The sequence below is a fragment of the Typopeltis vanoorti genome, chromosome 7 (assembly GCF_054136105.1).
Source record: "Typopeltis vanoorti isolate ZY-2024b chromosome 7, IOZ_Tvanoo_1.0, whole genome shotgun sequence".
NCBI classification, from domain to species: Eukaryota; Metazoa; Arthropoda; class Arachnida; order Uropygi; family Thelyphonidae; genus Typopeltis; species Typopeltis vanoorti.
In genome coordinates, this window is record NC_143555.1 from 85,985,461 (window position 1) to 86,010,763 (window position 25,303).

The 25,303-nt window shown below is 36.5% G+C and overlaps 1 protein-coding gene across 1 annotated transcript in view; it reads left to right on the forward strand.

Moving 5' to 3' along the window:
* The window catches only part of asrij (OCIA domain-containing protein asrij), a 230,789-nt gene that overhangs the window by 198,325 nt on the left and 7,161 nt on the right, over positions 1-25,303 (forward strand). The window lies entirely within an intron of this gene.

The following is a 25,303-nucleotide window of genomic DNA, read 5'->3' on the forward strand; positions in this document are numbered from 1 at the left end:
AATAAATAAAGGCACATTGCATCCCTGCTAATAAGATATTTGAAGTAGTCGAAAGAAGTAGAAAAAAAATCTTGCAGTTTTAAGCCAAAGACAAAAGCGAAGAGCATGTGAATAAAATACCATTGGATAAATTTTTGATATTAAAAAGGCTCGCAATCGGAAACCTCGAGTAATGCAGTTTAACACCATTTATTGTTCATAAAAAAAAAAAAATCGTTCCTAAAATTGAAATGTGAGACCCATATAATCTTATTTTGTAAGGAAAGAAAGCAAAATGTAATATTTATTGCAATAAATGTTATTTAAAAATTATATTTGACATAATCTTTCCAATGCAAACAAACATTTTGATTATTTATTTTTGCACATGTGAAATTCGTTTTTTTTTTTGGGAAGAGACAACAAATTGTGCAGCAAAAAATGTCAAATATTGTAGGGCAGTAAAGAAATTCCAGGTAACCCAGTGCACATAAAGACAATAATCCGTTAACGGCGGGGGATGGGGGGAGATTGCAGTTGAACAGATAAAATACTGATGAAGTTTCAACAGCATTCTACGTTTTAATTAGGTCAAAGGGATTTTAACATAGCCAGTTTGGTTGTAAAAAGTGACTCATTTGAAGAAATATTAGCGGCATAATAATAAAATCGTAAAATTCACAATGCTTCAGAATAACTTTAATACCAAAACAAGATAGACGCATCTGTAGAAATCTATTATTAGTCATTTTAATTATGAATTCTAAGATATATTGGTTGTATTTATTTTTGTGTTTTTACTTAAATAAACTATTTTCATTTTGTCATATATGGTTTTCACTTCTGGACTACCTGGACTTTTAGACTATTGTTCTTATCAGTATTACTAAATTCCAATCTCCTCTGGAAAGTTTCTCTTCGTAAATGTTTGACTTGGGTTGACCAAACACTGAGCGACTTATTAATCCAGAATTAGCAGTTTAATCCAGAGACAACAGGTTTTTTGTGTGCTGCTGCTATTTGTATTAATTAGTTGGATAAGAGCAGTTTCTATCACATAAACAGAGTATTTGAGTCCCCCCCCCCGAGTTACTCAAAATTAAAACTTTAAACAAATTACACTCGCTCTACGATGGCTCAGGAACGACTCACTTGTCTAATAATAATATCTACAGAGCATGAAATTGCATCTATAATCAATATAGATGAATTAATTCGAAACTGATTGAGGCTGTTTAATGCGACTTCTGAAGGAATATGTATGTATTTATATATATATATATATATATATATATATTCAGGGCCGCATTTACCATTAGGCGCATGATGCGCAAGCTGGGGGGCACAGAGAAAAACCTTACTCCTCACAGAGAACAATAAAAAAAAAAGCATAGGACGTATATTCACGTCCAGCAAACCTGGATAGTTATTATTTTTAGTTATTAGTGATTATTTTTTTAAATTTTAATATTTAAGTTTAACATTTTGTAGCGGAACAAAATGGGATGTAATATCACTTTATTTTAATTATCATGTTATATTATAAAGTGTATATATATATATATATATATATATTCGAATACCCAATTTCAAATGTAACTATTAAATGTGATATTAATATATCACATTTAATAGTTACATTTGAACTATTAAAATGTGATAATTATAATTATAAACTATTAAAATGTGATATTAACAATATATCATGTTCATCGCTCTGTAAATGCTGCTATATAAATCGCCCGCGATAACGATGACCAAAAGCGCCATCATACACAGGTATTGTATTTACTGGCCATCTTCATCCACGTGGTGGTTTCCTGCTGCAGGGAGTTAGTTTCTGTTCGTGATATGTGCGCATTCGTTTTGTAAAAAAATCTAACTTTGTCCTCTCTTACTTGGTATGTGCTGCTTGTATTGGTTATGTTTAGATCTGTATGTATGTATTTAGGAATTGTGCATTGTATGGAAACCGACGATACGATACAAACCGAGACATCCAGCAATCGCACCGACGTTGTCCGCGTATGGCGGATACCATGTTCGGCTGCATTTTCCCGCCAGTGACGGAACCCTAACAGTAGCCAAAAATATGGAGTCATGATAGCGTTTGTGTGGTGATAACAAACACGAAACGAATACCCGACTCATTTTTACTTCATTTCTTGTATGCTTTATTTATATTCTCCTCAGTGCTGCTTGTGCTTGTTAAGTGTTATCGACTACTATTCAACCGACAACATTGCATCGTGCATGGGATATATTTAGTTCCGCCGCATATGCCCTTCCAGCGCCCGTAATATTACGAAAGATACGTCAGCTTCTCTAACAGGTTTCATCTGTGGTGACATCCAGCAAAAGTGCTTGTTATTTGTGTTATAGCTGTTTTCTTTATATCCTAAGTAACTTCAGTTCCTCTGGTAAAGGAATGTTCGTTTCAAAATCGGCGGGCGCAATTATTCCACTAGCGAGAAGCTTTCCTCCACTACCCATCGGTGCGTCATTGTGACGTCTGCCTGATGTAACATCCGTTTCATCCCCTTCCGGTGACGTCACTTCCGTTCGCGAACGAGGACGAGGCGCCTGCTAACGCATCACGACATGCACAGCGGTCGCCCATAGACTTCCATGTTAAAAAATGGACAGTTGGAAAGGAAAGAGTCCCTGTTAAAAATTGGATTAATTCAAAAAATATGGATTATCCGTTTCGGCGCTTGGTTGCGCTGTGACATTCGAAAGGTAGGGGATTGTCATATATAAGGTTTAATGCGTTTTGGAATTTTGAAAAAAGATACGTTTATTGTCAATAAACAATAAACACCAATTTTGTGTTTGTGAAAGACTTTCTCTTAGCGCTGATGGATACAGCGAGTCAGCCATTTTATTGCAGTGCATAGTTTCTGACTTTTGTAGAGTGCGCATGCTCCTGGAGAGAACTTGATGTGTGATTGACAGCTGACAAGGAAAGCGTTGCGTATCCAAGTTACAGTTGTAAACAAGAGAGCGTTCGGAAGTTTTTAGAACACTGGCCGAGGAATATTCAAGTTGGAAGGAACTTGATTTTTTGTGTGCGGCAGTCGAAGGAAATTTCATATTGTATTCCGAAAAGGGAATAGTGAAAATAATAGGTTTCAAGTTGGAATAAGTAAAGGAATAAAAGGAAATCTTGAGTAAGTTTTTATAAACTGGCCGAGATATATTCAAGTTGGGAGGAACTTGATTTTTTTTGTGCGGCAGTCAAAAGGAAATTTCATAATGTATTCCGAAAAAGGAATAGTGGAAATGATAGGTTTCAAGTAGGAATAAGTAAAGAAATAAAAGGAAATCTTGAAACTGCAAGTTTTTATAAACTGGCCGAGATATATTCAAGTTGGGAGGAACTTGATTTTTTTTTGTGCGGCAGTCAAAAGGAAATTTCATAATGTATTCCGAAAAAGGAATAGTGAAAATAATAGGTTTCAAGTAGGAATAAGTAAAGAAATAAAAGGAAATCTTGAAACTGCAAGTTTTTATAAATTGGCCGGTAAATATTCAAGTTAGAAGGAACTTGATATTTTTTTTGTGTGTGGCAGTCGGAAGATATTTTATAGTGTATTCCGAAAAAGGAATAGTGGAAATATTAGGTTTCAAGGAGAAATAAGTAATGAATAAAAGGAAATCTTGAAACTGTAAGTTTTTAAAGTGGAATAAGTTAAGACTGTCAATTTAGTATTGTGAATGAAAGGAGAACTTGTTGCTTACATTCTAAAGTGAATGTTTTTCTTAGAGAAAATAATGATAAGGAAGTTCTATAAGTATTAAGAATGCCTGAAAGTGAAAGTTTAGATAATATATTGATTAAGAAGATTTTTAGGTATTAAAGGTGCCTGATCTGATGAGTATTACTACTAAAAGGAAAGCAGGATATAGTCAAGAAGACTTTATGTGTGTTACATTGATTGATGAAAAGGATCCTGATAATGAAGTACAGAACCTTGTAACTTCTGGAAAAGAGCCTTAACAGAAAGAGAAAAAGACTATGAACATTTTTTTTTGTGATTGTGAAAGAAAAAGTGTTTAGTCTTAAGAGTAAATTTATAATTTTAAATAAGGCCTTGGATCCATATAATCTGTAGTTATAGTTATGTATTATTACTAGAAGTGTATATATATTGTTTTAAGTTTTATTAAATGTGTTTATTTTGTACTTGGTATTGAGTCAATGATTAGTTGGATTCTGAAAGAGTGAGTTAAAGTCATTGCACCAATTGGAGTGAACTCTTTGTGCAAATATAATAACATATAGGGACACTCGGAGTCAAAAATAAAAATAATTGTTAGTAAAAGAGATTTATATAATAAATCACCTCATATAGTATAATTATTAACAAGGGCACAGCCGGTAGACTAAATAGTTAATATACTATAGAGGGAACAAAAATAAAGAAGAATAAAAATAACAAATTCATTGTGGAAAAGTGTAAAGTTATGCATTTTGGGATTAAAAGATTACCAGCTGTGTACCACATTGATGGAACAGTACTGCAAGATTGATGAGACTAGGGACTTTGGGGTGTTGGTGGATAGGGAGATGAATTTCAGGGGGGCACATTACTAAGGTGTCTAAGATTGCACAAAGGATTACTTGGTTATTGAAGAACATACTAACATCCAGAGATAAAGAGGTTATTGTTCACTTTTATAAGGTGTTGATACGTCCACATTTGGATTACTGTGCTCAAATCTGGTCACCTGTATTCCTTGGAGATGAGGATTATAAATTTAGTTTAATCCTTTATCCAAGTGTGAGCAAACAAAGTTTGCGCCTGAAAGTATCTTCAGGACTGGGGTAAGGTGGTACAACACCAGGACAACTCGTTGCAAAGGTGGAGCAAGCTACCAACAACTCCTGCCTCAGTATCTCCTATAATGCAAAACACATCTCCTTGCGGATATGTCTAATGTTATGCATTAAGGGAAGGGCCACTACCCAGACTAGTTTCGACCTTTATTGAGGTCTCTTTAGTGGGAGCCAGGCCCAAGTTGAGATACAGGATACTTTCAGGCGCAAACTTTGTTTGCTCACACTTGGATAAAGGATTAAACTAAATTTATTATACTCTAACCAAGTGAAAAATAAAATTTCAACATCTTTCTCTAAATCCAGAGTAATTTATTAAAAAAGGGTGGCACACCATGTGGCAATTCCTATAGGTGGAGATGACCTGCTAATGCTTCTGCCTGGTATCTCAACTTGTTCCTGGCTTCCACTGAAGAGACCTCAATAAAGGTCGAAACTAGTCTGGGTAGTGGCCCTTCCCTTAATGCATAACATTAGACATATCCGCAAGGAGATGTGTTTTGCATTATAGGAGATACTGAGGCAGGAGTTGTTGGTAGCTTGCACCACCTTTGCAATGAGTTGCCCTGGTGTTGTACCATCTTACCCCAGTCCTGAAGATACTTTCAGGTGCAAACTTTGTTTGCTCACACTTGGATAAAGGATTAAACTAAATTTATTTTACTCTAACCAAGTGAAAAATAAAATTTCAACAAAAAAAAAATTTCAACATTGGAGATGAGGAGGTTGTGGAGTGGGTTCAAAGGAGAGTGAATGATGTAAAAAATGCCTCCTACATTGATAGATTGAGAGCTTGTGGATTGCAGAGGTTGTTTGATAGGCAGAGAAGAGGGGATATGATAGAAACATGTAAATTACTGAAAGGTTTTTATAAGATTGATGCAGGGGAAATATTTCACCTGTGTGATAATGATATGGAAGAACAAGAGGTCATACCTGGAACTTAAGGAAAAGTGTGGTTAACAAGGGTATGAGAATTAGATTTTTTGCTTGGAGGGTGGTGAGTGGGTGGAATGCATTGCCTGACTCAGTTGTGAGTTCTTTGTCTGTAAATGAATTCAAGAAGGGGTATGATAGATTTTGTTTTGATAGTTTGGGTCTCCCGTGATGAGTCTACTAGCTCCATGGAGATATACGTAGTAATAATAATAATATACGTCACAGATATTATGCATCAGATGCCTTACATATTAGGAAGGCCCATTTTTACAGATTTGTAGATATTTATGGAATGGGAATGCTAGTTTAATTTAATTTCATTTATTTTTTGTAGAAAAAATTTTACTACTATTTATGAACTGTATTGACAGCATAGAAAATCACAAAAGTGAGGTTATCTTCTCTTTTTTTTTTTTTTTAAATATGTATTACAGAAATTTGTTTGTTTCTGCACTTAGTATATGTATGTATAGCAGAAAAAATAAAAACATTATGTTTATATCAGATGCATTATCTACAAAAACAATCAATGAACAGCAGGGTTTTTTTTCTTGGAAACTCAAGTTTATCATCCTGCATACAGACAAATTGGCTCTTCAAAACACACACAATTTACAGACAAAAAATACCAGTTGTGGTGGTGGGCTGTAGATGGCGTTGATGTAGATGATTGGTAGTAGAGGTTCGGTGGAATGGTGAAGACGTGGAGTTGTACAGTGTGTGTCCTCCCGTGATGAGTCTGTAGACACAGAGATGTCACGAATAATAATAATAAAATTTTTGAGAAAGAAGTGTAGAAGGTTACGTCAGGGGAGGAGGAGAATAAAAAATTCACTTGTTCAAATTACCAGTCATTTCATGACAGCTTATATAAGTAATACAAGATAATGCTAATTCTAGAGGACAAGTTTTGAGTACAGCTAGATCACTGAGAACAACTTACACCATTAACGGGCTGGTAATGTGCCTCTCCCAATCAACTTGACCCTCCCCCCCTTGCCTCCCATGGTGGGTGGGTCTGTTTCCCCAAAATGCTATCATCTGATGAAATACCACCATCCTGCTTATTGGAAGCATAAAGTAGCTATGGCTGCTGCCGTATAAGATTCTCAATTTGTTTCTCCCTTCAACACACTGTCAATTGGGGAACCATCAGATTTTCCATTTAAGATACTGTGGGTAAAGCAGTTTCTCACAGGCTGACTACTAGATAGTACATGGGACTTAATCTAATAGTAATGTGTCTGAAGGCTTTCTGATCAGTTGACAACACTTGATGCTTATTCTGCTAAGTGATGCCTAGAGCAGTTCCGAGTATATAGCATCAGGGACACTGTTCAAGCCATATTTGTAAATCTCGGCATTTCCTGTTTGGAGGTGTGCACAAGTCCCTCATCTCTGCTGCATGTCCGTGTTCTATTAGTTTCTTGCACTAACTCACCATAAAAGATAACCAAATACTATTGTCATTATTTGTGTAGTTATTTATTATAACTACATAGAATAGATATATCTATTCCATGAACTATGGATATATAAAGATCTATATAATACAGTAGATATGTTATATATATCTATTCCCTATAGCTTTGGTTTTGATAAATGCCTCTAACTCAATTGGAATAATGATGATTCATTGCACCATTCAATTAGAAAAGGCCCAGGTTCAATTCTTGTCATGATAGGAGGAATCTTTATATGTTTTTTTTTTTTTTTTTTTAATCAATTGAAGGTGAGTTAGCCGATCTCATATGGAGGTAGCAGGATTTTTTCTTCCAAAAACTCTGGTTTTTCATCCTGCATACAGACAAATCAGCCTTCATTACACATGCAATTTACAGACAAAAAATACTAGTGGTGGCGGGCAGTAGATGCTGTTGGTGTAGATGATGATGGTAGTAGTGGTTGGTGAATTAAGTGGAGGAGATGGAGATTTGGAGTAGGTGTCCTCCTTCAATGAGTCTTTTGACTCTTTGAAAGTGTCACGAAATAATAATAATAATAATAATAATAAAGTGCATGTCACAGTTTGTTGTGTGCTTATCAAATATGTATATGGAATGTCTCTCACTCCAGACAAATACAAAATGTCTCTGTCCATAGCAGACCTGCTGAGTCTCTGAACAGGTCGTCTATGGACAGCTCTGAACAAGATACATTTCAAAACATTTAAAACAATATTACACAAAAAATTAATTTTAAAATATTAATTAGCAACAATAGGAAATTGTCATGGGAAGAATTTGATAAGAACGTAGAAATATGAATATCGTGACAAAATCTTTTGGATGCTATTGAAAAAGCTTAGAAATGGAAAAAAGAGTAGTGCGAAAGGAATCAGAAATGATAAAGGTGACATGAAAACAGAAGATAAAGATATTCTAGATGTCTGAAGTAATTACCGAATGAAATAAGAAGTGATAAAAAATATTTCAGAGGAATATAATCAGGAATACATATCAATAGATAATCTTCAACCAGAATTGCAAAAATATGGAGGCATAAAAGTTTTATACTGGCTACGCTACATAATTTAGAACAGTTTTATACTGGCTACACTACATAATCATCAGGAATTTGACACCCTCTGGTCAGAGGGTGTCAAATTCCTGATGATTGGAGTAGAGCTTTCATACTACCCATCTATAAAAAAAATTGAAAATAAAACTAAACTTCCTAAATTTGAGTATTACAGAGGAATATCTCTATTAAGTGTTCCAGTATAACTGGTGATTAGTTTAGGGAATTAACAACACAAATTAAAGGTAACTTTAATGAATAACTTCTATATTTCGGCAACGTCACATTGCCATCTTCAGGAACATAAAGATATGGTATGTGCACGCAGGCACTAACACAAAGCAAATGAGGAAGAAAGCAAGAAACTAATATTGTTCCTAAAGTCCTAATGGTGCCCTCTGGTGGGCTAATTTGTAGTCTTGGCAGTTGGGCTGAAGTTCTCATAATGTAAGTCTCCCAAATTTGGGGTAGTTTCATGCACCCAAATTTGTTGAGGTTAGGAACGTTTTTTAGAGCTGCTGAAGATTCTTTGAATAACCTTTCGTATTTAAACTTGCTGCGATGAATTATTTTTGTTTTCTTCCAACGAATTTTATGGTGGGTATCTAAGGCATGGTCTGCCAGCCCAGACGGCTGTACTGGTGGAACTGGATGTAGTCTTTGTGTTCTGAAATCCTGATGTTTGTTGTTCTGCCTGTTTGGCCAAAGTAGGACAATTTGCAGCTGCAAGGGACCTGGTATACACCAGGTAGGTCTAGGGGAAGTGGTTGGTCTTTGGTAGAGTGGATAAGGGATGCCAACTTTTTATATGGTTTGTAACAGGAAGTAAGGTCATATTTTTTGAGGATATTGGTTATTTTCTCAGAGGTTCCCTGGATGTAGGGGATGGTGATAGACTTGGTCTAATCTTTATTGTGGAGGGGGGTTGTGGTTTACTGGTTTTAGTATTTTTTGGATTTTTTGGGGGGGTTATAGCCATTGGCTAAGAAAGTGTTGAGGATGTGGTTTAGTTCAGTAGTCAGGGCCTTGTCATCTGAGCAGATTAATTTTGCCCTGTTATATAGTGTTTTTATAACCCCATATTGTTGTGAGAGGGGGTGGTGGGACTGCTGGTGAATGTATCTGCCAGTATGGGTGGGTTTTCTGTGAACAGAGAAAACCGAAGATCCATCAAGCTGGCAGGTGATTAAAGTGTCTAGGAAGGGGAGGGTGTTGTTTTCCTCTTTTTCTAAGGTGAACTGGACTCTGGGGTGTTGGTTGTTTAAGTGTGTTAGGAAGGAGTGGAGTGTGTCTGAGCCATGTGGCCAAATAGCAAACACATCATCCACATAACGAAGCCAAATAGTGGGTTTTTGTGGGGCGGAGTTTAAAGCGTTCTCTTCAAATGTCTCCATAAAGAAATTGGCCAAGGGTGGGGAAAGCAGTGAACCCATGGCTGTCCCCTCTATCTGTTTGTAGAACTTTCCTTGTCAAACATCATTTGGCAAGGAAAGTTACTAAAAATAAGTAAGTTAGTAAGAAAAAATACTAAAACCAGTAAACCACAACCCCCCCCCCCCTCCACAATAAAGATTACACCAAGTCTATCACCATCCCCTACATCCAGGGCACCTCTGAGAAAATAACCAATATCCTCAAAAAATATGACCTTACTTCCTGTTACAAACCATATAAAAAGTTGGCATCCCTTATCCGCTCTACCAAAGACCAATCACTTCCCCTAGACCTACCTGGTGTATACAAGGTCCCCTTGCAGCTGCAAATTGTCCTACTTTGGCCAAACAGGCAGAACAACAAATATCAGGATTTCAGAACACAAAGACTACATCCGGTTCCACCAGTACAGCCGCTCTGGGCTGGCAGACCATGCCTTAGATACCCACCATAAAATTCGTTGTAAGAAAACAAAAATAATTCATCGCAGCAAGCTTAAATACGAAAGATTATTCAAAGAATCTTCAGCAGCTCTAAAAAACATTCCTAACCTCAACAAATTTGGGTGCATGAAACTACCCCAAATTTGGGAGACTTACATTATGAGAACTTCAGCCCAACTGCCAAGACTACCAAATTAGCCCACCAGAGGGCACGATTAGGACTTTAGGAACAATATTAGTTTCTTGCTTTCTTCCTCATTTGCTTTGTGTTAGTGCCTGCATGCACATACCATATCTTTATGTTCCTGAAGATGGCAATGTGACGTTGCCGAAATATAGAAGTTATTCATTAAAGTTACCTTTAATTAATATACTTTATATGTGTTGTTAATTCCATAAACTAATCACCAGTTATGTCTGACCAACGTATAAGCCTTGCTACTAGAATAAGTGTTCCAGGTCAGATTTATGCATGCACACTTGAGAAGAGTAAGAAAAATTGTGGAAGAGAAACTTGGAGAGGAAAAGCATGGTTCAGGCCAAATAGAGGTGGTAAGAATTAGATTTTCACTTTAAGATAAATAGTTAAGAAATCATGGGAATATAACAAGAAGCCATATTTAAAAATACATGACAAGATGCCTAGAGAAAAGCTGTTGAAAATACCACAATTATATATGATGTAAATATTGAAAAATATATAGTCTGTATTTGAATGTAAGTCAGCAGTTAGAATTGAAGGAAATACAGGAAGATGGTTTGATGTTAAATCATATGTGAGACATGAATGCACATTATCCCCACTGTTATTCATCATCTCTATGGATCACCTGAAGAAAAGTGGCATTAGACTTTTTGAAGATATTCAATTCTGCTCTTTATCTGGATAATATTATACTGTTAAATAAATCTGACAAATCTGCAGGAATCCCTATTTTTTTGCATGGAGAGTGGTGAATAAATGGAATGGGTTGCCTGCTAAATTGAATAACTGCTGTAATAAATTTTGTGTGAAAATTAGCAATAAAAAGACTATGAAAATAGGTAGAAACCTTAAAATAAATTGCATTTTGAATGGAGACCCTATAAAACAAGTGAAACATTTCAGCTATTTAGCACAGTTTTTAGTGAAGATGGCAAATTAAATATGTAAATGGACAACAAAATTAACAACGACATTATGGTAGGAAGTTAGCTGTATAAATTTATATGAAATAAGAGAGAAATTAGTCAAAACTCTAAATTATCTGTATATTAAACATTATTCAAACCAATTTTAACTTATGGATCTAAGAGCCTTCTCAGAAGAAAAACATATGACCAAAGAGTGGAGATATCACAGATATGAGAGTTCTAAGAAAGATTAGGGGAAATGAACAGATGACATCAGTTGCAGAATCATATTAAAAACTAGGATATTAGGAAAGAACTTGGCATTGTTAGTGTTCAGAAATGTGTGAACAGAGCTAATCTCACATGGTATGATCATCTAAACAGAATGGGAGAGGAAAATTTAATAAAGCAAGTATTTTACCAGTATGGCAGGAAAATGACCAGAAGACAACCAAGACCTACATGTTCTGATACAGTAAGAAATGCCTTAGAACACTGAAAGATAATATCTAATGATATTAGAGTCCTGACAGATAGCAGATTAATTCGGATGAAAAATATCAATACAATGTTTTTAATGATGTAAACTTTTCATGTAGTACTATCATAATATCATGTTCCTCTCCCCCCCCCACCACCACTCACACCACACCACCACACACACACACACACACACACACATTGATGGTTCATATTAGGAATTTGATGATGTTTGTCATTTTAAAAATAAATTTACTGTGTTAAATACTTTAAACTTATGAAATTTATTTTGCTTGAAAATGTATCAAATTAACAATTTAACAAAGAAGAACATCATGGAAAAAATATATCCAGAAAATTTAAACATTACAAATATAACACAAATTGCAAAAAATATCTAGAATATATAAAATAAATAGATTTTACCAAAGATTTAGATGATAGAGAAATGCAATAATTATTTAATGCCAACAAAAAAGTTTTGTTGATTAACCAATCACAGAAGGGTCAAAGCTGTATAACTGAGAGGAGACCTCCACATAGCCTTTAAAGGAATGCGGAAAACCGACCAGAGCTTCTGACCTAATGTCCAATCCTCACCTTCTCGTGGTGCACCCTGTTGGGTATCTACTTGGATACTGAACGAACAAGGATGGGCTGCTGGCAATTTGGGATTTAGCCGACCAAATTGTATTCCTATTGGTTAAACCAAAATGCAAAATGATGGTACAACATGACAAAATTTCATGCTGGCTGGGGCGTCGCCCAGTTAAACAAGGTCCCCCCCGTTGTTTTCAGGTAACCAGGGCGAACAGCGAAAAGTCAGCTACTGGAACAAATCTGAAAACAAACCCCAACTCAACATCACCAGAGTTAAAGATTGGTACTATCAACATAACAAGCCTGAATGGCAAAGAAATGGACCTAGCAGAGGAATTAGATAAGTACCAGATAATAGGGGTGACTGAAACAAAAAAGACAAAAACTGGTGAGATCTTTCTGAGCAATAAATACAAAATGTTATATTCAGGAAATGACAATCAAGGAAAAGGAGTAGCCATAGTATTCAAAAAAAAATATGAGGCTCATCTTCTTTAATGGCAGGCAGTGTCAAGTAGAGTGATTTGGACAAATATCAGAATGGGGAACTGGACAATGAGACTTATTTGTGCCTATGATCCCACAGAAGGCTCTACTAAGGTAGAAGTGAGGAATTTTTTGAGGCTCTAGAGAAAGCTACTGGCATAATGAAAAAGGAAAAGTTGGTCATTTTTGGGGATCTAAATAGCAGAGTAGGAAATGATTGTTAGACATACAAAAATGTTTTGGGAAATTTTGGAAAAGAGCAAAGCTAATAATAATGGCAAATACCTGTTGGACTTCTGCTCAGGACATGGACTGGTTATTACTAACACCATGTTCCAACATAAAAGTGTGCACAAATTCACATGGAGAGAAGAGGCAAGGAATAAGAAAAATCTCATTGACTATGTTATTGTTGAAAGTGACGTTTTCTCCTGGTGCAGGACACCAGAGTGTACAGAGGATTTGAAATTGGAAGTGATCACTATTTAGTCTTGAGCAGGATAAAATTGAATTTCATATTGAAAAGAATGACATGTAAGAAAGTTTTAAAGCGAATAAAAGTTGAGCAGCTCTCAGATGTGAACTGTAGACTAAAATACACAAAGATTATTGAAGAAAAAAATTAAAGAGTTTGAGAACAGGAACCAAACCTTGGAGATTCAGTGACAAGCTTTGAAGAAAACCCTGATTGATTCAGCTAGAGAGGCATGTGGTGAAGTTGTCTGCAAGGATAGAAAAATTAGAACTCCATGGTGGACACAGGAAGTTAAAGAAGCAGTGAAGGAAAAGAAGAAACCATATCAAAAGTTCCTGGCAAATAAGTCAGCTTGTGTTCTTAGAGAATACAGAGATAAATGTAAGAAAGCTAAACAGCGTGTAAAACTAGCTAAACAAAAGTCATGGGAGGACTTTGGCAAGAACATAGAAAATAAATATCCAGAAGGTGGCAAAATATTCTGGAGGTTGTTGAAGAAGCGTAGCAATGGAAGAGAGAGTGCTGTAAAAGAAGTTAGAGATGATAAAGGTGAGATGAAAACTTGAGAAAAAGATATCCTTCAAGTATGGAGTAATTACTTTGAAAATTTGCTAAATGAAACAAACAGTGATGACAGCACGGTGATAAAAAAAAAAAACAATGACCAGGCATGCAGTCTGGAATACATATCTATACTTGAAGTAGAAAAAGCCATCAAAGGCTTGAAATGTTTAAAGGCAGCAGGAGTAGATGATATTCGACTAGAAATGCTGAAGTATGGTGGTATTAAAAGTCTTACAGTGACTGCACTGCATAGTTCACAATGCCTGGACAGAGGGACGAATTCCTGATGATTGGAGTAGAGCTCTCATAGTACCCATATATAAAAAGGGAAATAAAACTGAATATGAGAATTACAGAGGTATATCCCTACTGAGTGTTCCTGGTAAGATATATGCAAGTATACTTGAGAAACGGTTGAGAAGAATTGTGGAATAAAAGCTTGGTGAAGAACAAGCTGGATTCAGGCCAAATAGAGGCTGTCAGGATCAGATCTTCACTTTACGACAAATAGTGGAGAAATCATGGGAATATAACAAAGATCTGTATTTAAGTTTTGTCGATTTGGAAAAGGCATATGACAAGGTGCCAAGAGAGAAGCTATTCAATACACTACAGTTATATGGTGTTAATGGGGCATTATATCAAGCAATGCTTAGTCTTTATTTGAGTTGTAAGTCAGCAGTTAGAATTGAAGGAAGTACAGGAAGATGGTCTAATTTAAATGTCGTGTGAGACAAGGATGTACATTATCCCGTCTGTTATTCATTATCTATATGGATCACATTATGAAGGAAAGTGGTATTAAACATGATATCAAAATTGGAGATGTTAATGTAAGCTCTTTGCTTTATGCAGACAATGTTATACTTCTAAATAAATCCGCTACAAGTCTGCAAGACTCCCTGACTATATTGAATAACTGTTGTAATAGATATGGTATAAAGGTCAGCATTAGAAAAAGAAAGATAATGAAAATAGGTAGAATTGTTGAAAATGTCAACTGTGTTGTGAATGGAGAACTTGTGGAACAAGTAAAACATTTCAGCTACTTAGGCACAATTTTTAGTGAAGATGGTAAATTGAATATGGAAATAGATAACAGAATCAACAAAGTTGGTATGGTAGGAAGTCATTTGAATAAATTCATATGGAATAAGAGAGAAATTAGTCGGAACACTAAATTAGACAATGTTCAAACCAGTTATACAAGACAGTGTTCAAACCAGTTTTAACTTGTGGATCTGAGAGCTGGGTTAGAAGCAAAACACTTGGCCAATGACTAGAGACTGCAGATATGAGAGTCCTGAGAAAGATTAGAGGCGTGAACAGATGGCATCAATGGCAATATCATATTAAAAACGAAGATATTAGGAAAGGACTTGACATTGTCAGCATCCAGGAATGCATTAGCAGAGCTAATCAGGTGGTATGGTCACGTAAACAGAATGGACAAGGAAAGATTAGCAAAACAAGTGTTCTCTGCCAGGTTGGCAGGAAAACGACCCAGAGGAAGACCTAGATATAGGTGGATTGATAGGGTACAAAGTGCCTTAAACGATAGAAATATAAGATGTGGTAATGTTGGAGTCTTGACAAGTAACAGACTGATTTGGAGGAAAATTGTAGATAGGAAGTTAGTAATGATGTAAATTTTTCATGTAGTACTATCATATCCTGGACACCCCTTGAGGGTACATGGCAGGAATTTGATGATAATGATGATGATTATATAACCAAAAAAATAATCCTAATCTAGAAACTGATAATTGTGTTTAAAACATTACCATTTCTGGTAAATAAAGACTTTCATGTTTTTAATGTTGATTCTATATACTATAAAAGAATGTCTAGCACATCAATGCCATCTGTAATGAAGGAAAGAAGCAATCTTTTCTCATCATTTTTTGAAGAGTTAAAGGCTGTAGTGGTGAGAGAACACTTGAGAAAGGTTGTTTCAAAATACAGAAGAAGGAATGACAGAGAAGAAGCAGGTTTAGTATTTTTGCAGTTGGACTTAAAAGGTATGCTGTTTTGTTGGGTAGAGCTGCTACCCAACAAAACAGGAGCTGCTGCGCTTGTTTTAACAGCCCCATCAGAAACAGAGTAATGATGGTTGCCCATTCAGTGGAGCAGTATATGTGGAAATACCTGTAGAAAAGACAGATCTGAAACAGCATGCATCTCTGAGATAGTGGTTGAAGTGAGCCAGCAAAGGAAATAGGGATCATCTGTCAGTTGAATTGTTCTCTTCTAGACAGCATCTAAGAAATCATGGATCTGAGAAATGGGTTTGAATTAAAACACTTGATCAAAGACTGGAGACCAATGGTAGGAGAGTTCTTGGAAAGATTAGTGGAGTGAACAGTGGCAGTATTATATTAAAAATTAGGATATTATTAAGGAATTTGCTATTGCTAGCATTCAGGAATGTGTCAGCAGAGGTAATCTCAGGTGGTATGGTCACTTAAACAGAACGAGTGAGGCAAGATTAGCAAAACAAGTGTTCTTTGCCAAGATGGCAGGGAAATGATCTGGAGAACACTAGGATGTAGGTGGATTGATACAGTAAAAAAAAGTCCTTTAGAAAACAGAAATATAACTATAATGTTGGAGTCTTGAAAGTTACATCTCTACTAACTGCCCATCATTAATATGGACAAAAATTGTCAATGGGAAGTTATTATCACATAAAAAAATTACATCATTACTTTATTTACAACCCTTGTAATAAAAAACTTAATATCAGAATAACTGAAGGCACAATCCATGTGTTCAAATAGAACCACATCCCCATATTGAAAAAGTCACCATCCTAAATTTCCAAAATAATGAAATCATGTTACGATTTCAGAAACTATAACCATAAGAAGTGACAGCAGTTCTATAAGCAGCCATTGCCTTGAAATGATTTCAGATAATTCAAAGCTTTACCTCCAAATTTCCACCAGTGAAAAATGACTAGTGATTCGATAAAGCAATTTCAGTAGACTCCACCACATGTTTTATTTTTTTCATTTCTGATTCTTTCCCTGTGTAGATGCTCTTTGCATTTCTGAAGATGACTCCACATTGAAATGGCTCGTACACCCGTAATTATGCAACACCGTTTTTATTCATTCATCCTTTCTGAGGTTTTAAAATTATTTTCCCACATTATTTATACATTTTTGGTGTTTTAACCTTCATATTTTAATCTTTTACAGTAATCATATTTAATTCTTTTGTGACGTATTATTTATTATTATTATTATTATTATTATTATTATTTCGGGCTACTCCAGGGAGTCCTTAGACTCATCGAGGGAGGCCCTAAACATCATGTCCACACAACTATTCGAGTAGCTATCATACCTTGCCTTGAACTCGCTCATTGTCATAGCACCCACAACAGACTCTTGTAGCTTATTCCACTCATTTACCACTCTAAAAGTAAAGAACCCAGCTCTAACACCCCTGCTAACCACACTCTTGCCCAGCTTCCATAGGTGTCCCCTAGTTCTCCCACCACCAGCCCTGATCTCAAAAATATCCTCTGAATTAATCCTATAGAATCCTTTTAGCAATTTGAATGTCTCAATCATATCTCCCCTTTTCCATCTATCAACTAATTTCTGCAACCCACAAATCTTCAACCTGTTCTCATATGGTTCATTCCATAGACCTGCTATCATCTTAGTCACTCGCCTCTGGATCCTCTCCACCTCCTCCCTATCAAGAAGGAACCGAGGTGACCAAATCTGGGCACAGTAGTCGAGATGAGGTCTTATCAGGGCTTGGTACAGAGGTACAATAACTTGCTTGTCTCTGCTCGTCAAGGTATTTTTCAACAACCAAGTGAGTTGATGAGCTGATTTAGCTACTTTTGCAATGTGCCCCCTAAACTTCAACTCCCTATCCACCAACACTCCCAAGTCCCTGGCCTCATCAATCTCTTGGAGTACAGTTCCACCAATGTGGTATAAAATGCTGCCAATCTTTTCACCCCAAAATGCATAACCTTACATTTTGTCACATTAAATTGACATCCATTCTCCTTAGCCCAGAACTCCAATCTATCTAAGTCATCCTGCAAGACTTTGACAGCTTCTGCATTCACTATCGCCCTACCCAACTTTGCATCATCAGCGAACAAATGAACTGTTCCACTTAGATCCTTCCCTATATCGTTAATGAACAGATTAAACAGCAGTGGTCCAAGAACGGAACCCTGCGGCACACCACTAGTCACAGACCGTCTTTTGGACTCTACTCCTGAATAAACTACTCTTTGATATCTCTCCATCAACCACCCACCTATCCATCTCACCAACCCTATATCCATTCCCATATGTTGTAGTTTACGGATTAGAATTCCATGTGGTATCCTGTCAAACGCTTTTGCCAGGTCCAGCAGTATCACTGTAAACCCATTTCCCTTATCCAGTTCTGCCGTCACCTTGTTATAAAACTTGAGCAAGTTACTGAGGCATGATCTACCCTTCACAAAGCCATGCTGTCCCCTGTACAGTATCTCATTTTCATCAATCCATTCCTGTATTTTTCCCTTGACGACTATCTCCAAGACCTTGACAATGACTCCTGATATGCTGATCGGGCGGTAATTTGCCACCATAGTCTTGGATCCTCCTTTATGCAGTGAAACTATTTTCCCCTCTTTCCACGCTTTCAGGACTAAACCAGACCCGAGACTCAGATTAAACAACATGGTCAAGGGCACTGATAATTCCTTAGCTGCTTCACGCAAGACCTGTGCTGGTATACCATCCAATCCCACAGATGTATTCACATTAAGGTTCTGTAATAGACTATTCACCTCCACTTCATTCATCACAATTCCCATATAAACTAATGGTTCCTTCATTTTTTCAATGTCACCACCTGGATGATATACTTTTGCAAAGTGCGTGCTTAGTAACTCCACTATATTGACTGTTTCAGTGACCTCCTTACCATCGTCATTCCTTAAAATCATTTTGCCATGTACAGTTTTTTTCTTGCTTGCAGCATATTGAAAGAACTGTTTGGGATTCTCTTTTGCTTGCATAGCTAGTTTCCTTTCATAATCGGCTTTTGCTGTTTTTACCACACTCGTTACCCTTCTGGCCTGCACTTTATACCGTTCGTGTGCCTGCAGGTCACCCCTTTCTTTAAATTCTCTCCACAGTTGTTTCTTTTTTTCCAGCTCAAGCTTAATGGTGTTATTCATCCATTTAACCCCTACTTGTTTTACTATTCGGACCCTAGTTATACAATCAGCCATAACCTCCTGTAAATGCTCCTTGACCACTTCCCATGCGCTATCGACGTCCAGCCCTTGCAGTTGTACATGCCATGGCACTGATCCAAGCAATCTCCTAAGCCTGTCAAACTTGCCAGCATGGTAATTCCACATATACCCTGTCTTAATCAAAAATTCCACATTTTGATCACTCTCACCAATAGATGGCAACATGGTTATATTCATTACAGTAAAATTGTGAGATGCTATTACCAGGTCAAGCACTCTCACACCCCTAGTATTTTCAATTACATGCTGTCTCAGATAGTTATCCCTTAATAATTGAATAAAATCCATTTCCTTCCTCATATGTGTCCTCTCCTCCTTCCATTCAGTGTTACCTTAGTTGAAATCCCCCATAATAATTACCCTCCTTCCACTCATTTCATCAATTTGTTTATGCATACTATCTCCACCATCTATTCCATCACCTGGTCTATAGCAGCACCCAACTGTATATTTTATTCTGCCAGTCTCAATCTCACACCAAATAGCCTCAAATGAGCTCCTTTCACTATCCTGCACTACAACTTCAATTCTCCTTGGCTGTAGTTCATCAGCTATCATCAATAACACCCCTCCCCCAATTTTATTCTTTCTGTCCCTCCTAAACACACTATAACCTACACATTCTATCCACTAACTATATCATCTTCCGTCAACCATGTTTCACTAATGCCAATATCCTGTGGCCAGGAAGAGCCAATCAAGGCCAAAAATTCTTCCTTCTTGTTTCTAATACCCCTGGCATTAGTATACATGAAATGATGCAGTGGCGTTTTTAAACAATTTTAAACAATTTATTGATAATAGAATTTCTCAGTTACATTCCAAGTTTATGAAGATAGAAACCTGAAGTACTCCAGGTTCACCCAAAGGTATGTTTTTCATAATAGTTTTAATCACTAAATCACAGGCCAAAGTCAATGCATTCAAACACAGGGGTGTTTCTAAACAAAATAAATGTTATGTTACATTGAAAAGGAAGGAGTACCATAAAGGGAATCATAGATGATAAAGATCATAAAAAACTGAAGATAATGATATTATATTTGGAGATTACTTTGAAAGATCATTAAATGACATAAGCAGTGACAAAAGCATGGTCTGAAATATTCAAGAGGAATGCAATCAGGAGTGCATTTCAGTCCTTGAAGTAGAGAAAGCCACCAGAAAACTGAAATGTGGAAAGGCACTACGCTAGATGACATTCAACCAGGAATGCTCAAATATGACATTATAAAAGTTTTAACAGTGGCTACAATGCATAATTCAGAAGGTGTGATAGGATAGTCAAATTCTAGTTGATTAGAGTAGCTCTTAAAAGAAAAATAAAACTGAAAATAGAGAAATTCCTCTATAATCTCAGTGCTCCAGGTAAGATTTATGAACTAACTAAAGAAATTGTGGAAGGAAAACTTGGAGATGAACGAGCTGGGGTCAGGCCAAACAGAGTTGTCAGGATCACATTTTTGCTTTATCACAAACAGTTAAGAAATCATTGGAATATAACAAACACAACTTAAGTTTTATAGATCTGAGCAAGCATACAGCAAGAAAAAACTGTTGAAAATGCTTCAGTTGTATGGGATACGTGGAACATTATATACAGAATAATACAGTCTGTGTATAAGTTGTAAGTCAGCAGTTAAAATTGAAGGAAGACAGGAAGGTGGTTGATTTGATGTAAAATCTATTTAAAATGGGTGGACTATCTCCAGTCTTTTTCATCATCTATAGGGATCACATTATACACAGATTTTACATATTGTAAAATTTAGGAGTACAACATTCTCTGCATAAAGAAAAGAGCTAAATCTGGTGTCAGAATTGAGGATATTAAACATAGCTCTTTTCTTTATGCAGAGAATGTTGTACTCCTAAAATGTAGGACAAGTCTCCACAATTCACTTACTAAAGTGAATAACAGTTGTAACAAATTTAACATAAAGGTCAGAAGTAAAAAGACTAGAACTATGAAAATAAACAGGAACACTGGAAACTCCAACTGCACATTCTCAAGGGAGAACCTTTAGAACAAGTAAAATATTTCACCTATTTAGGCACAGTTTTTAATGAAATTTCAAATTAGAGAAATAGATAATAGAATAAGCATCATCATCATCAAATTCCTGATGTATCATCAAGGGATGTATAGGATATGATAGCACGACATGAAAAACTTACATCATTACTAACTTCCTTTCTATAATTTTCTCCAGATCAATCTGTTACCTGTCAAGACTCCAATATAATCCGATCTTATATTTCTGCCTTCTAAGGAACTTTTTACTGTATCAATCCACCTACATCTTGGTTTTCCTCTGGATCTTTTTCTGCCAACCTGGTAGAGAACACTTGTTTTGCTAATCTTTCCTCTCTCATTCTGTTTTAAGTGACCATACCACCCGAGATTATCTCTGCTAACACATTTCTGGATGCTAACAATGTCACATTCTTTCCTAATATCCTCATTTTTAATGTGATATTGCCACTAATGCAATCTTTTCATGCTGCTAATCTTTCTCAGGACTCTCATATCTGTGGTCTCTAGTGTTTGGTCAAGTGTTTTATTTCTAACCCAGCTCTCAGATCCATGAGTTAAAATTGATTTTGAACACTGTCTTGTATAGCTAATTTAGTGTTTTGACTAATTTCTCTTTTATTGCATAGAAATGTATTCAGTTGACTTCCTACCACACCAGTTTTGTTGATTCTGTTGTCTATATCCTTAATTTATCGTCTTCACTAAAAATTGTGCCTAGATAGCTGAAATGTTTTACTTGTTCTGTAGGTTCTCCATTCACAATGCAGATGATATTTTCAATGCTTCTGCTCTTTTAATTTTTTTGTCTTGTTATTGCTGACCTTCATACGAAATCTATAAAGCAGATGTTCAGTTTAGTGAGGGAATCTTGCAGACTTGTACTGGATTTATTTAAAAGTATAACATTATCCGCATAAAGTAAAGAGCTGAGATTACCATCTCCAATTTTGATATCAAGTTGAATACCACTTTCCTTCATAATATGATTCATATAGATAATGAATAACAGAGGTAATAATGTACATACTTGTCTCACACCAGATTTAAAATCAAGCCATCTTCCTGTACTTCCTTCAATTTTAGCTGCTGACTTACAACTCGAATAAAGACAAAATATTATTATTATTATTATTCCGGGCAACTCCAAGGAGTCGACAGACTCATCGAGGGATGGCCTAACATCATGTCAAGAACAACTATTCGACATTCACACAGTATCTGTCATACCTCGCCTTGAACTCATTCATGGTCGTAGCACCCACAACAGACTCTGGCAGCTTATTCCACTCAGTCACCACTCTCCAAATAAAAAACCTAGCTCTAACACCCCTGCTAACCACATTCTTGCCCAGCTTCCATGTATGGCCCCTAGTCCTCCCACCACCAGTCCTATTTCTCAAAAATATCTTCTGGATTAATCTTATAGAAATCCTTCAGTAATTTGAATGTCTCAATCATATCACCCCTTTTCTGCCCATCGACCAATTTTTGCAACCCACAAATCTTCAACCTGTTCTCATAAGGTTCATTCCACAGACCCCGCTATCATCTTGGTCACTCGCCTTTGGATCCTCTCCACCTCCTCCCCATCAAGAAGAAACCCTGGCACCCATATCTGGGCACAGTAGTCTAGATGGGGTCTTATCAAGGCTCGATACAGAGGAACAATAACTTGTTTGTCTCTGCTTGTTAAAGTATTTTTCAGCAACCAAGTGATTTGATGAGCTGATTTAGCCACTTTTGCAATGTGCCCCCTAAACTTCAATTTCCTATCCACCAACACTCCCAAATCCCTGGCCTCATCAATCTCTGAAGTACGGTTCCACCAATGTGATATATTGCTGCTAATCTTTTCACCCCAAAATGCATAACCTTGCACTTTGCCACATTAAATTGACATCCATTTTCCCTATCCCAGTTCTCCAAATCATCCTGTAAAATTTTGACATCCTGTGCACTCACAATTGCTCTACCGAACTTTGCATCATCAGCAAACAAGTGAACACTTCCTCTCAGATCCTGTCCTATATCATTGATGAACAAATTGAAAAGTAGTAGTCCAAGAACAGAGCCCTGCGATGCCTCACTAGTCACAAGCCGTCTTTTGGACTCAACTCCTTAATAAACCACTCTCTGGTATCTCTTTTGGACTCAACTCCTTAATAAACCACTCTCTGGTATCTCTCCATCAACCACCCCCTATCCATCTCATCAACCCTATATCCATCTCCATCTGCTCCAGTTTACTGATTAGAGTTCCATGTGCTATCCTGTCAAAGGCCTTGGCAAGTCCAGTAGAATCACTGTAAACCCATTACCCTTATCCAGTTCAGCTGTCACGGTGTTATAAAACGTGAGCAAGTTACTGAGGCATGATCTACCCTTCACAAAACCATGTACAATATCCCATTTTCATCTATCCAGTCCTGTATTCTTTTCTTGACTAATTTCTTTAAGACCTTGACAACGATTCCTGATATTCTAATCGCTCGGTAATTTACAACAGCAGGCTTGGAACCTCCTTTATGCAGTGGAACTATTTTCCCTTCTTTCCACCCCCTCTGGACTAACCCAGACCTGAGACTCAAACAAAATGGTCAAGGTACTGACAATTCTTTAGCCGCTTCATGTACGACACGAGCTGGTATACCATCCAATCCCACAGATGTATTGATATTGAGGTTATGCAATAGACTACTCACCTCCACTTCATTCACCACAGTTCCCGTATAATCTATTGGTTCATTCATTTCTGCAATGTCACTACATGGATGATATATTCTTGCAAAGTGCTCACTCACTAACTCAACTATATCAACTGATTCAGTTACCTCCCTACCATCGGCATTCTTTAAAATCATTCTGCCATATACATTTTTTGCTTTCTTACCACACTCATTACCCTTCTGGCCTGCGCTTTATACTGTTCATGTGCCTGTCGGTTACCTTTCTCCTTAAATTCCCTCCATAGTTGTTTCTTTTTTTGCAGCTCAAGCTTAATGGTGTTATTCATCCATTTAACCCCTACTTGATTTATTATTCGGACTCTAGGTGTACAGTCAGCCATTGCTTCATGCAAACACTTCTTAACTGCCTCCCATGCACTATCAACTTTTAGCCCTTGCAGTTGTACATGCCATAGCACTGAACTAATCAAACTCCTAAGCTTGTCATACTTACCAGCCCGATAATTCCACATGTACCCTGTCTTAATTGTAAATTCCACACCTTTAGCCACCTCCTAAGTCAAGACCCTATGATCACTCTCACCAATTAGTGGCAGTGTGGTCATATTTGTTACAGCCAAATCCTCAGATGCAATTACTAGGTCAAGCACTCTCTGACCCCTAGTATTTTCCATTACATGCTGTCGCAGAGAGTTATCCCTTAATAACCGCATAAAATCCAATTCCTTCCTCCCGTGTGTCCTCTCCTCACTCCAATCAATGCAACCATAGTTGAAATCTCCCATAATAATTACCCTCCTTCCACTCATTTCTTCTATTAATATAATTACGGCTATTATAGCCTGTTTTTGTTTACGAGTGACCATTATTTTAATATATTGGCTAACATTACTCAAAAAAGGGGTATATATATATATATATATATATATTGGCTAACATTACTCAAAAAAGGGGTATATATATATATATATATATATATATATATATATATATATATATATATATTTTTTTTTTTTTTTTTTTTAGGGCATTATGCATGAGTATAGAAGACAATATGGCAGAATAAAAGAGGTGGAAAAAATTTTGTACATACCTTGTTTTTGGTTTCTATGTTGCCTTCCAATTCCAAGATCTTGCTGAAGATTGTTTATAAACGGCGGTGGTGGTGGGGGGGATGAACATGGGGGTGTGTTTTGATGCAGGAAATAAGATTGGAAACCCGGGTTACTATTAATAATATATATATATATATATTATTTATTATTTTTTTTTTTGTTTGGGGCCACATTTTTTGAGGGGGGAGGAAACGAAGGGGAAGAATATCTTTATGTGGAAACTGGGACAGGGGTTAACGGGGTGTGGACCATTTCGGACGTCGTCTGACCATCATCGGAACCTTGTGGTGGGTGAGTTTAAGG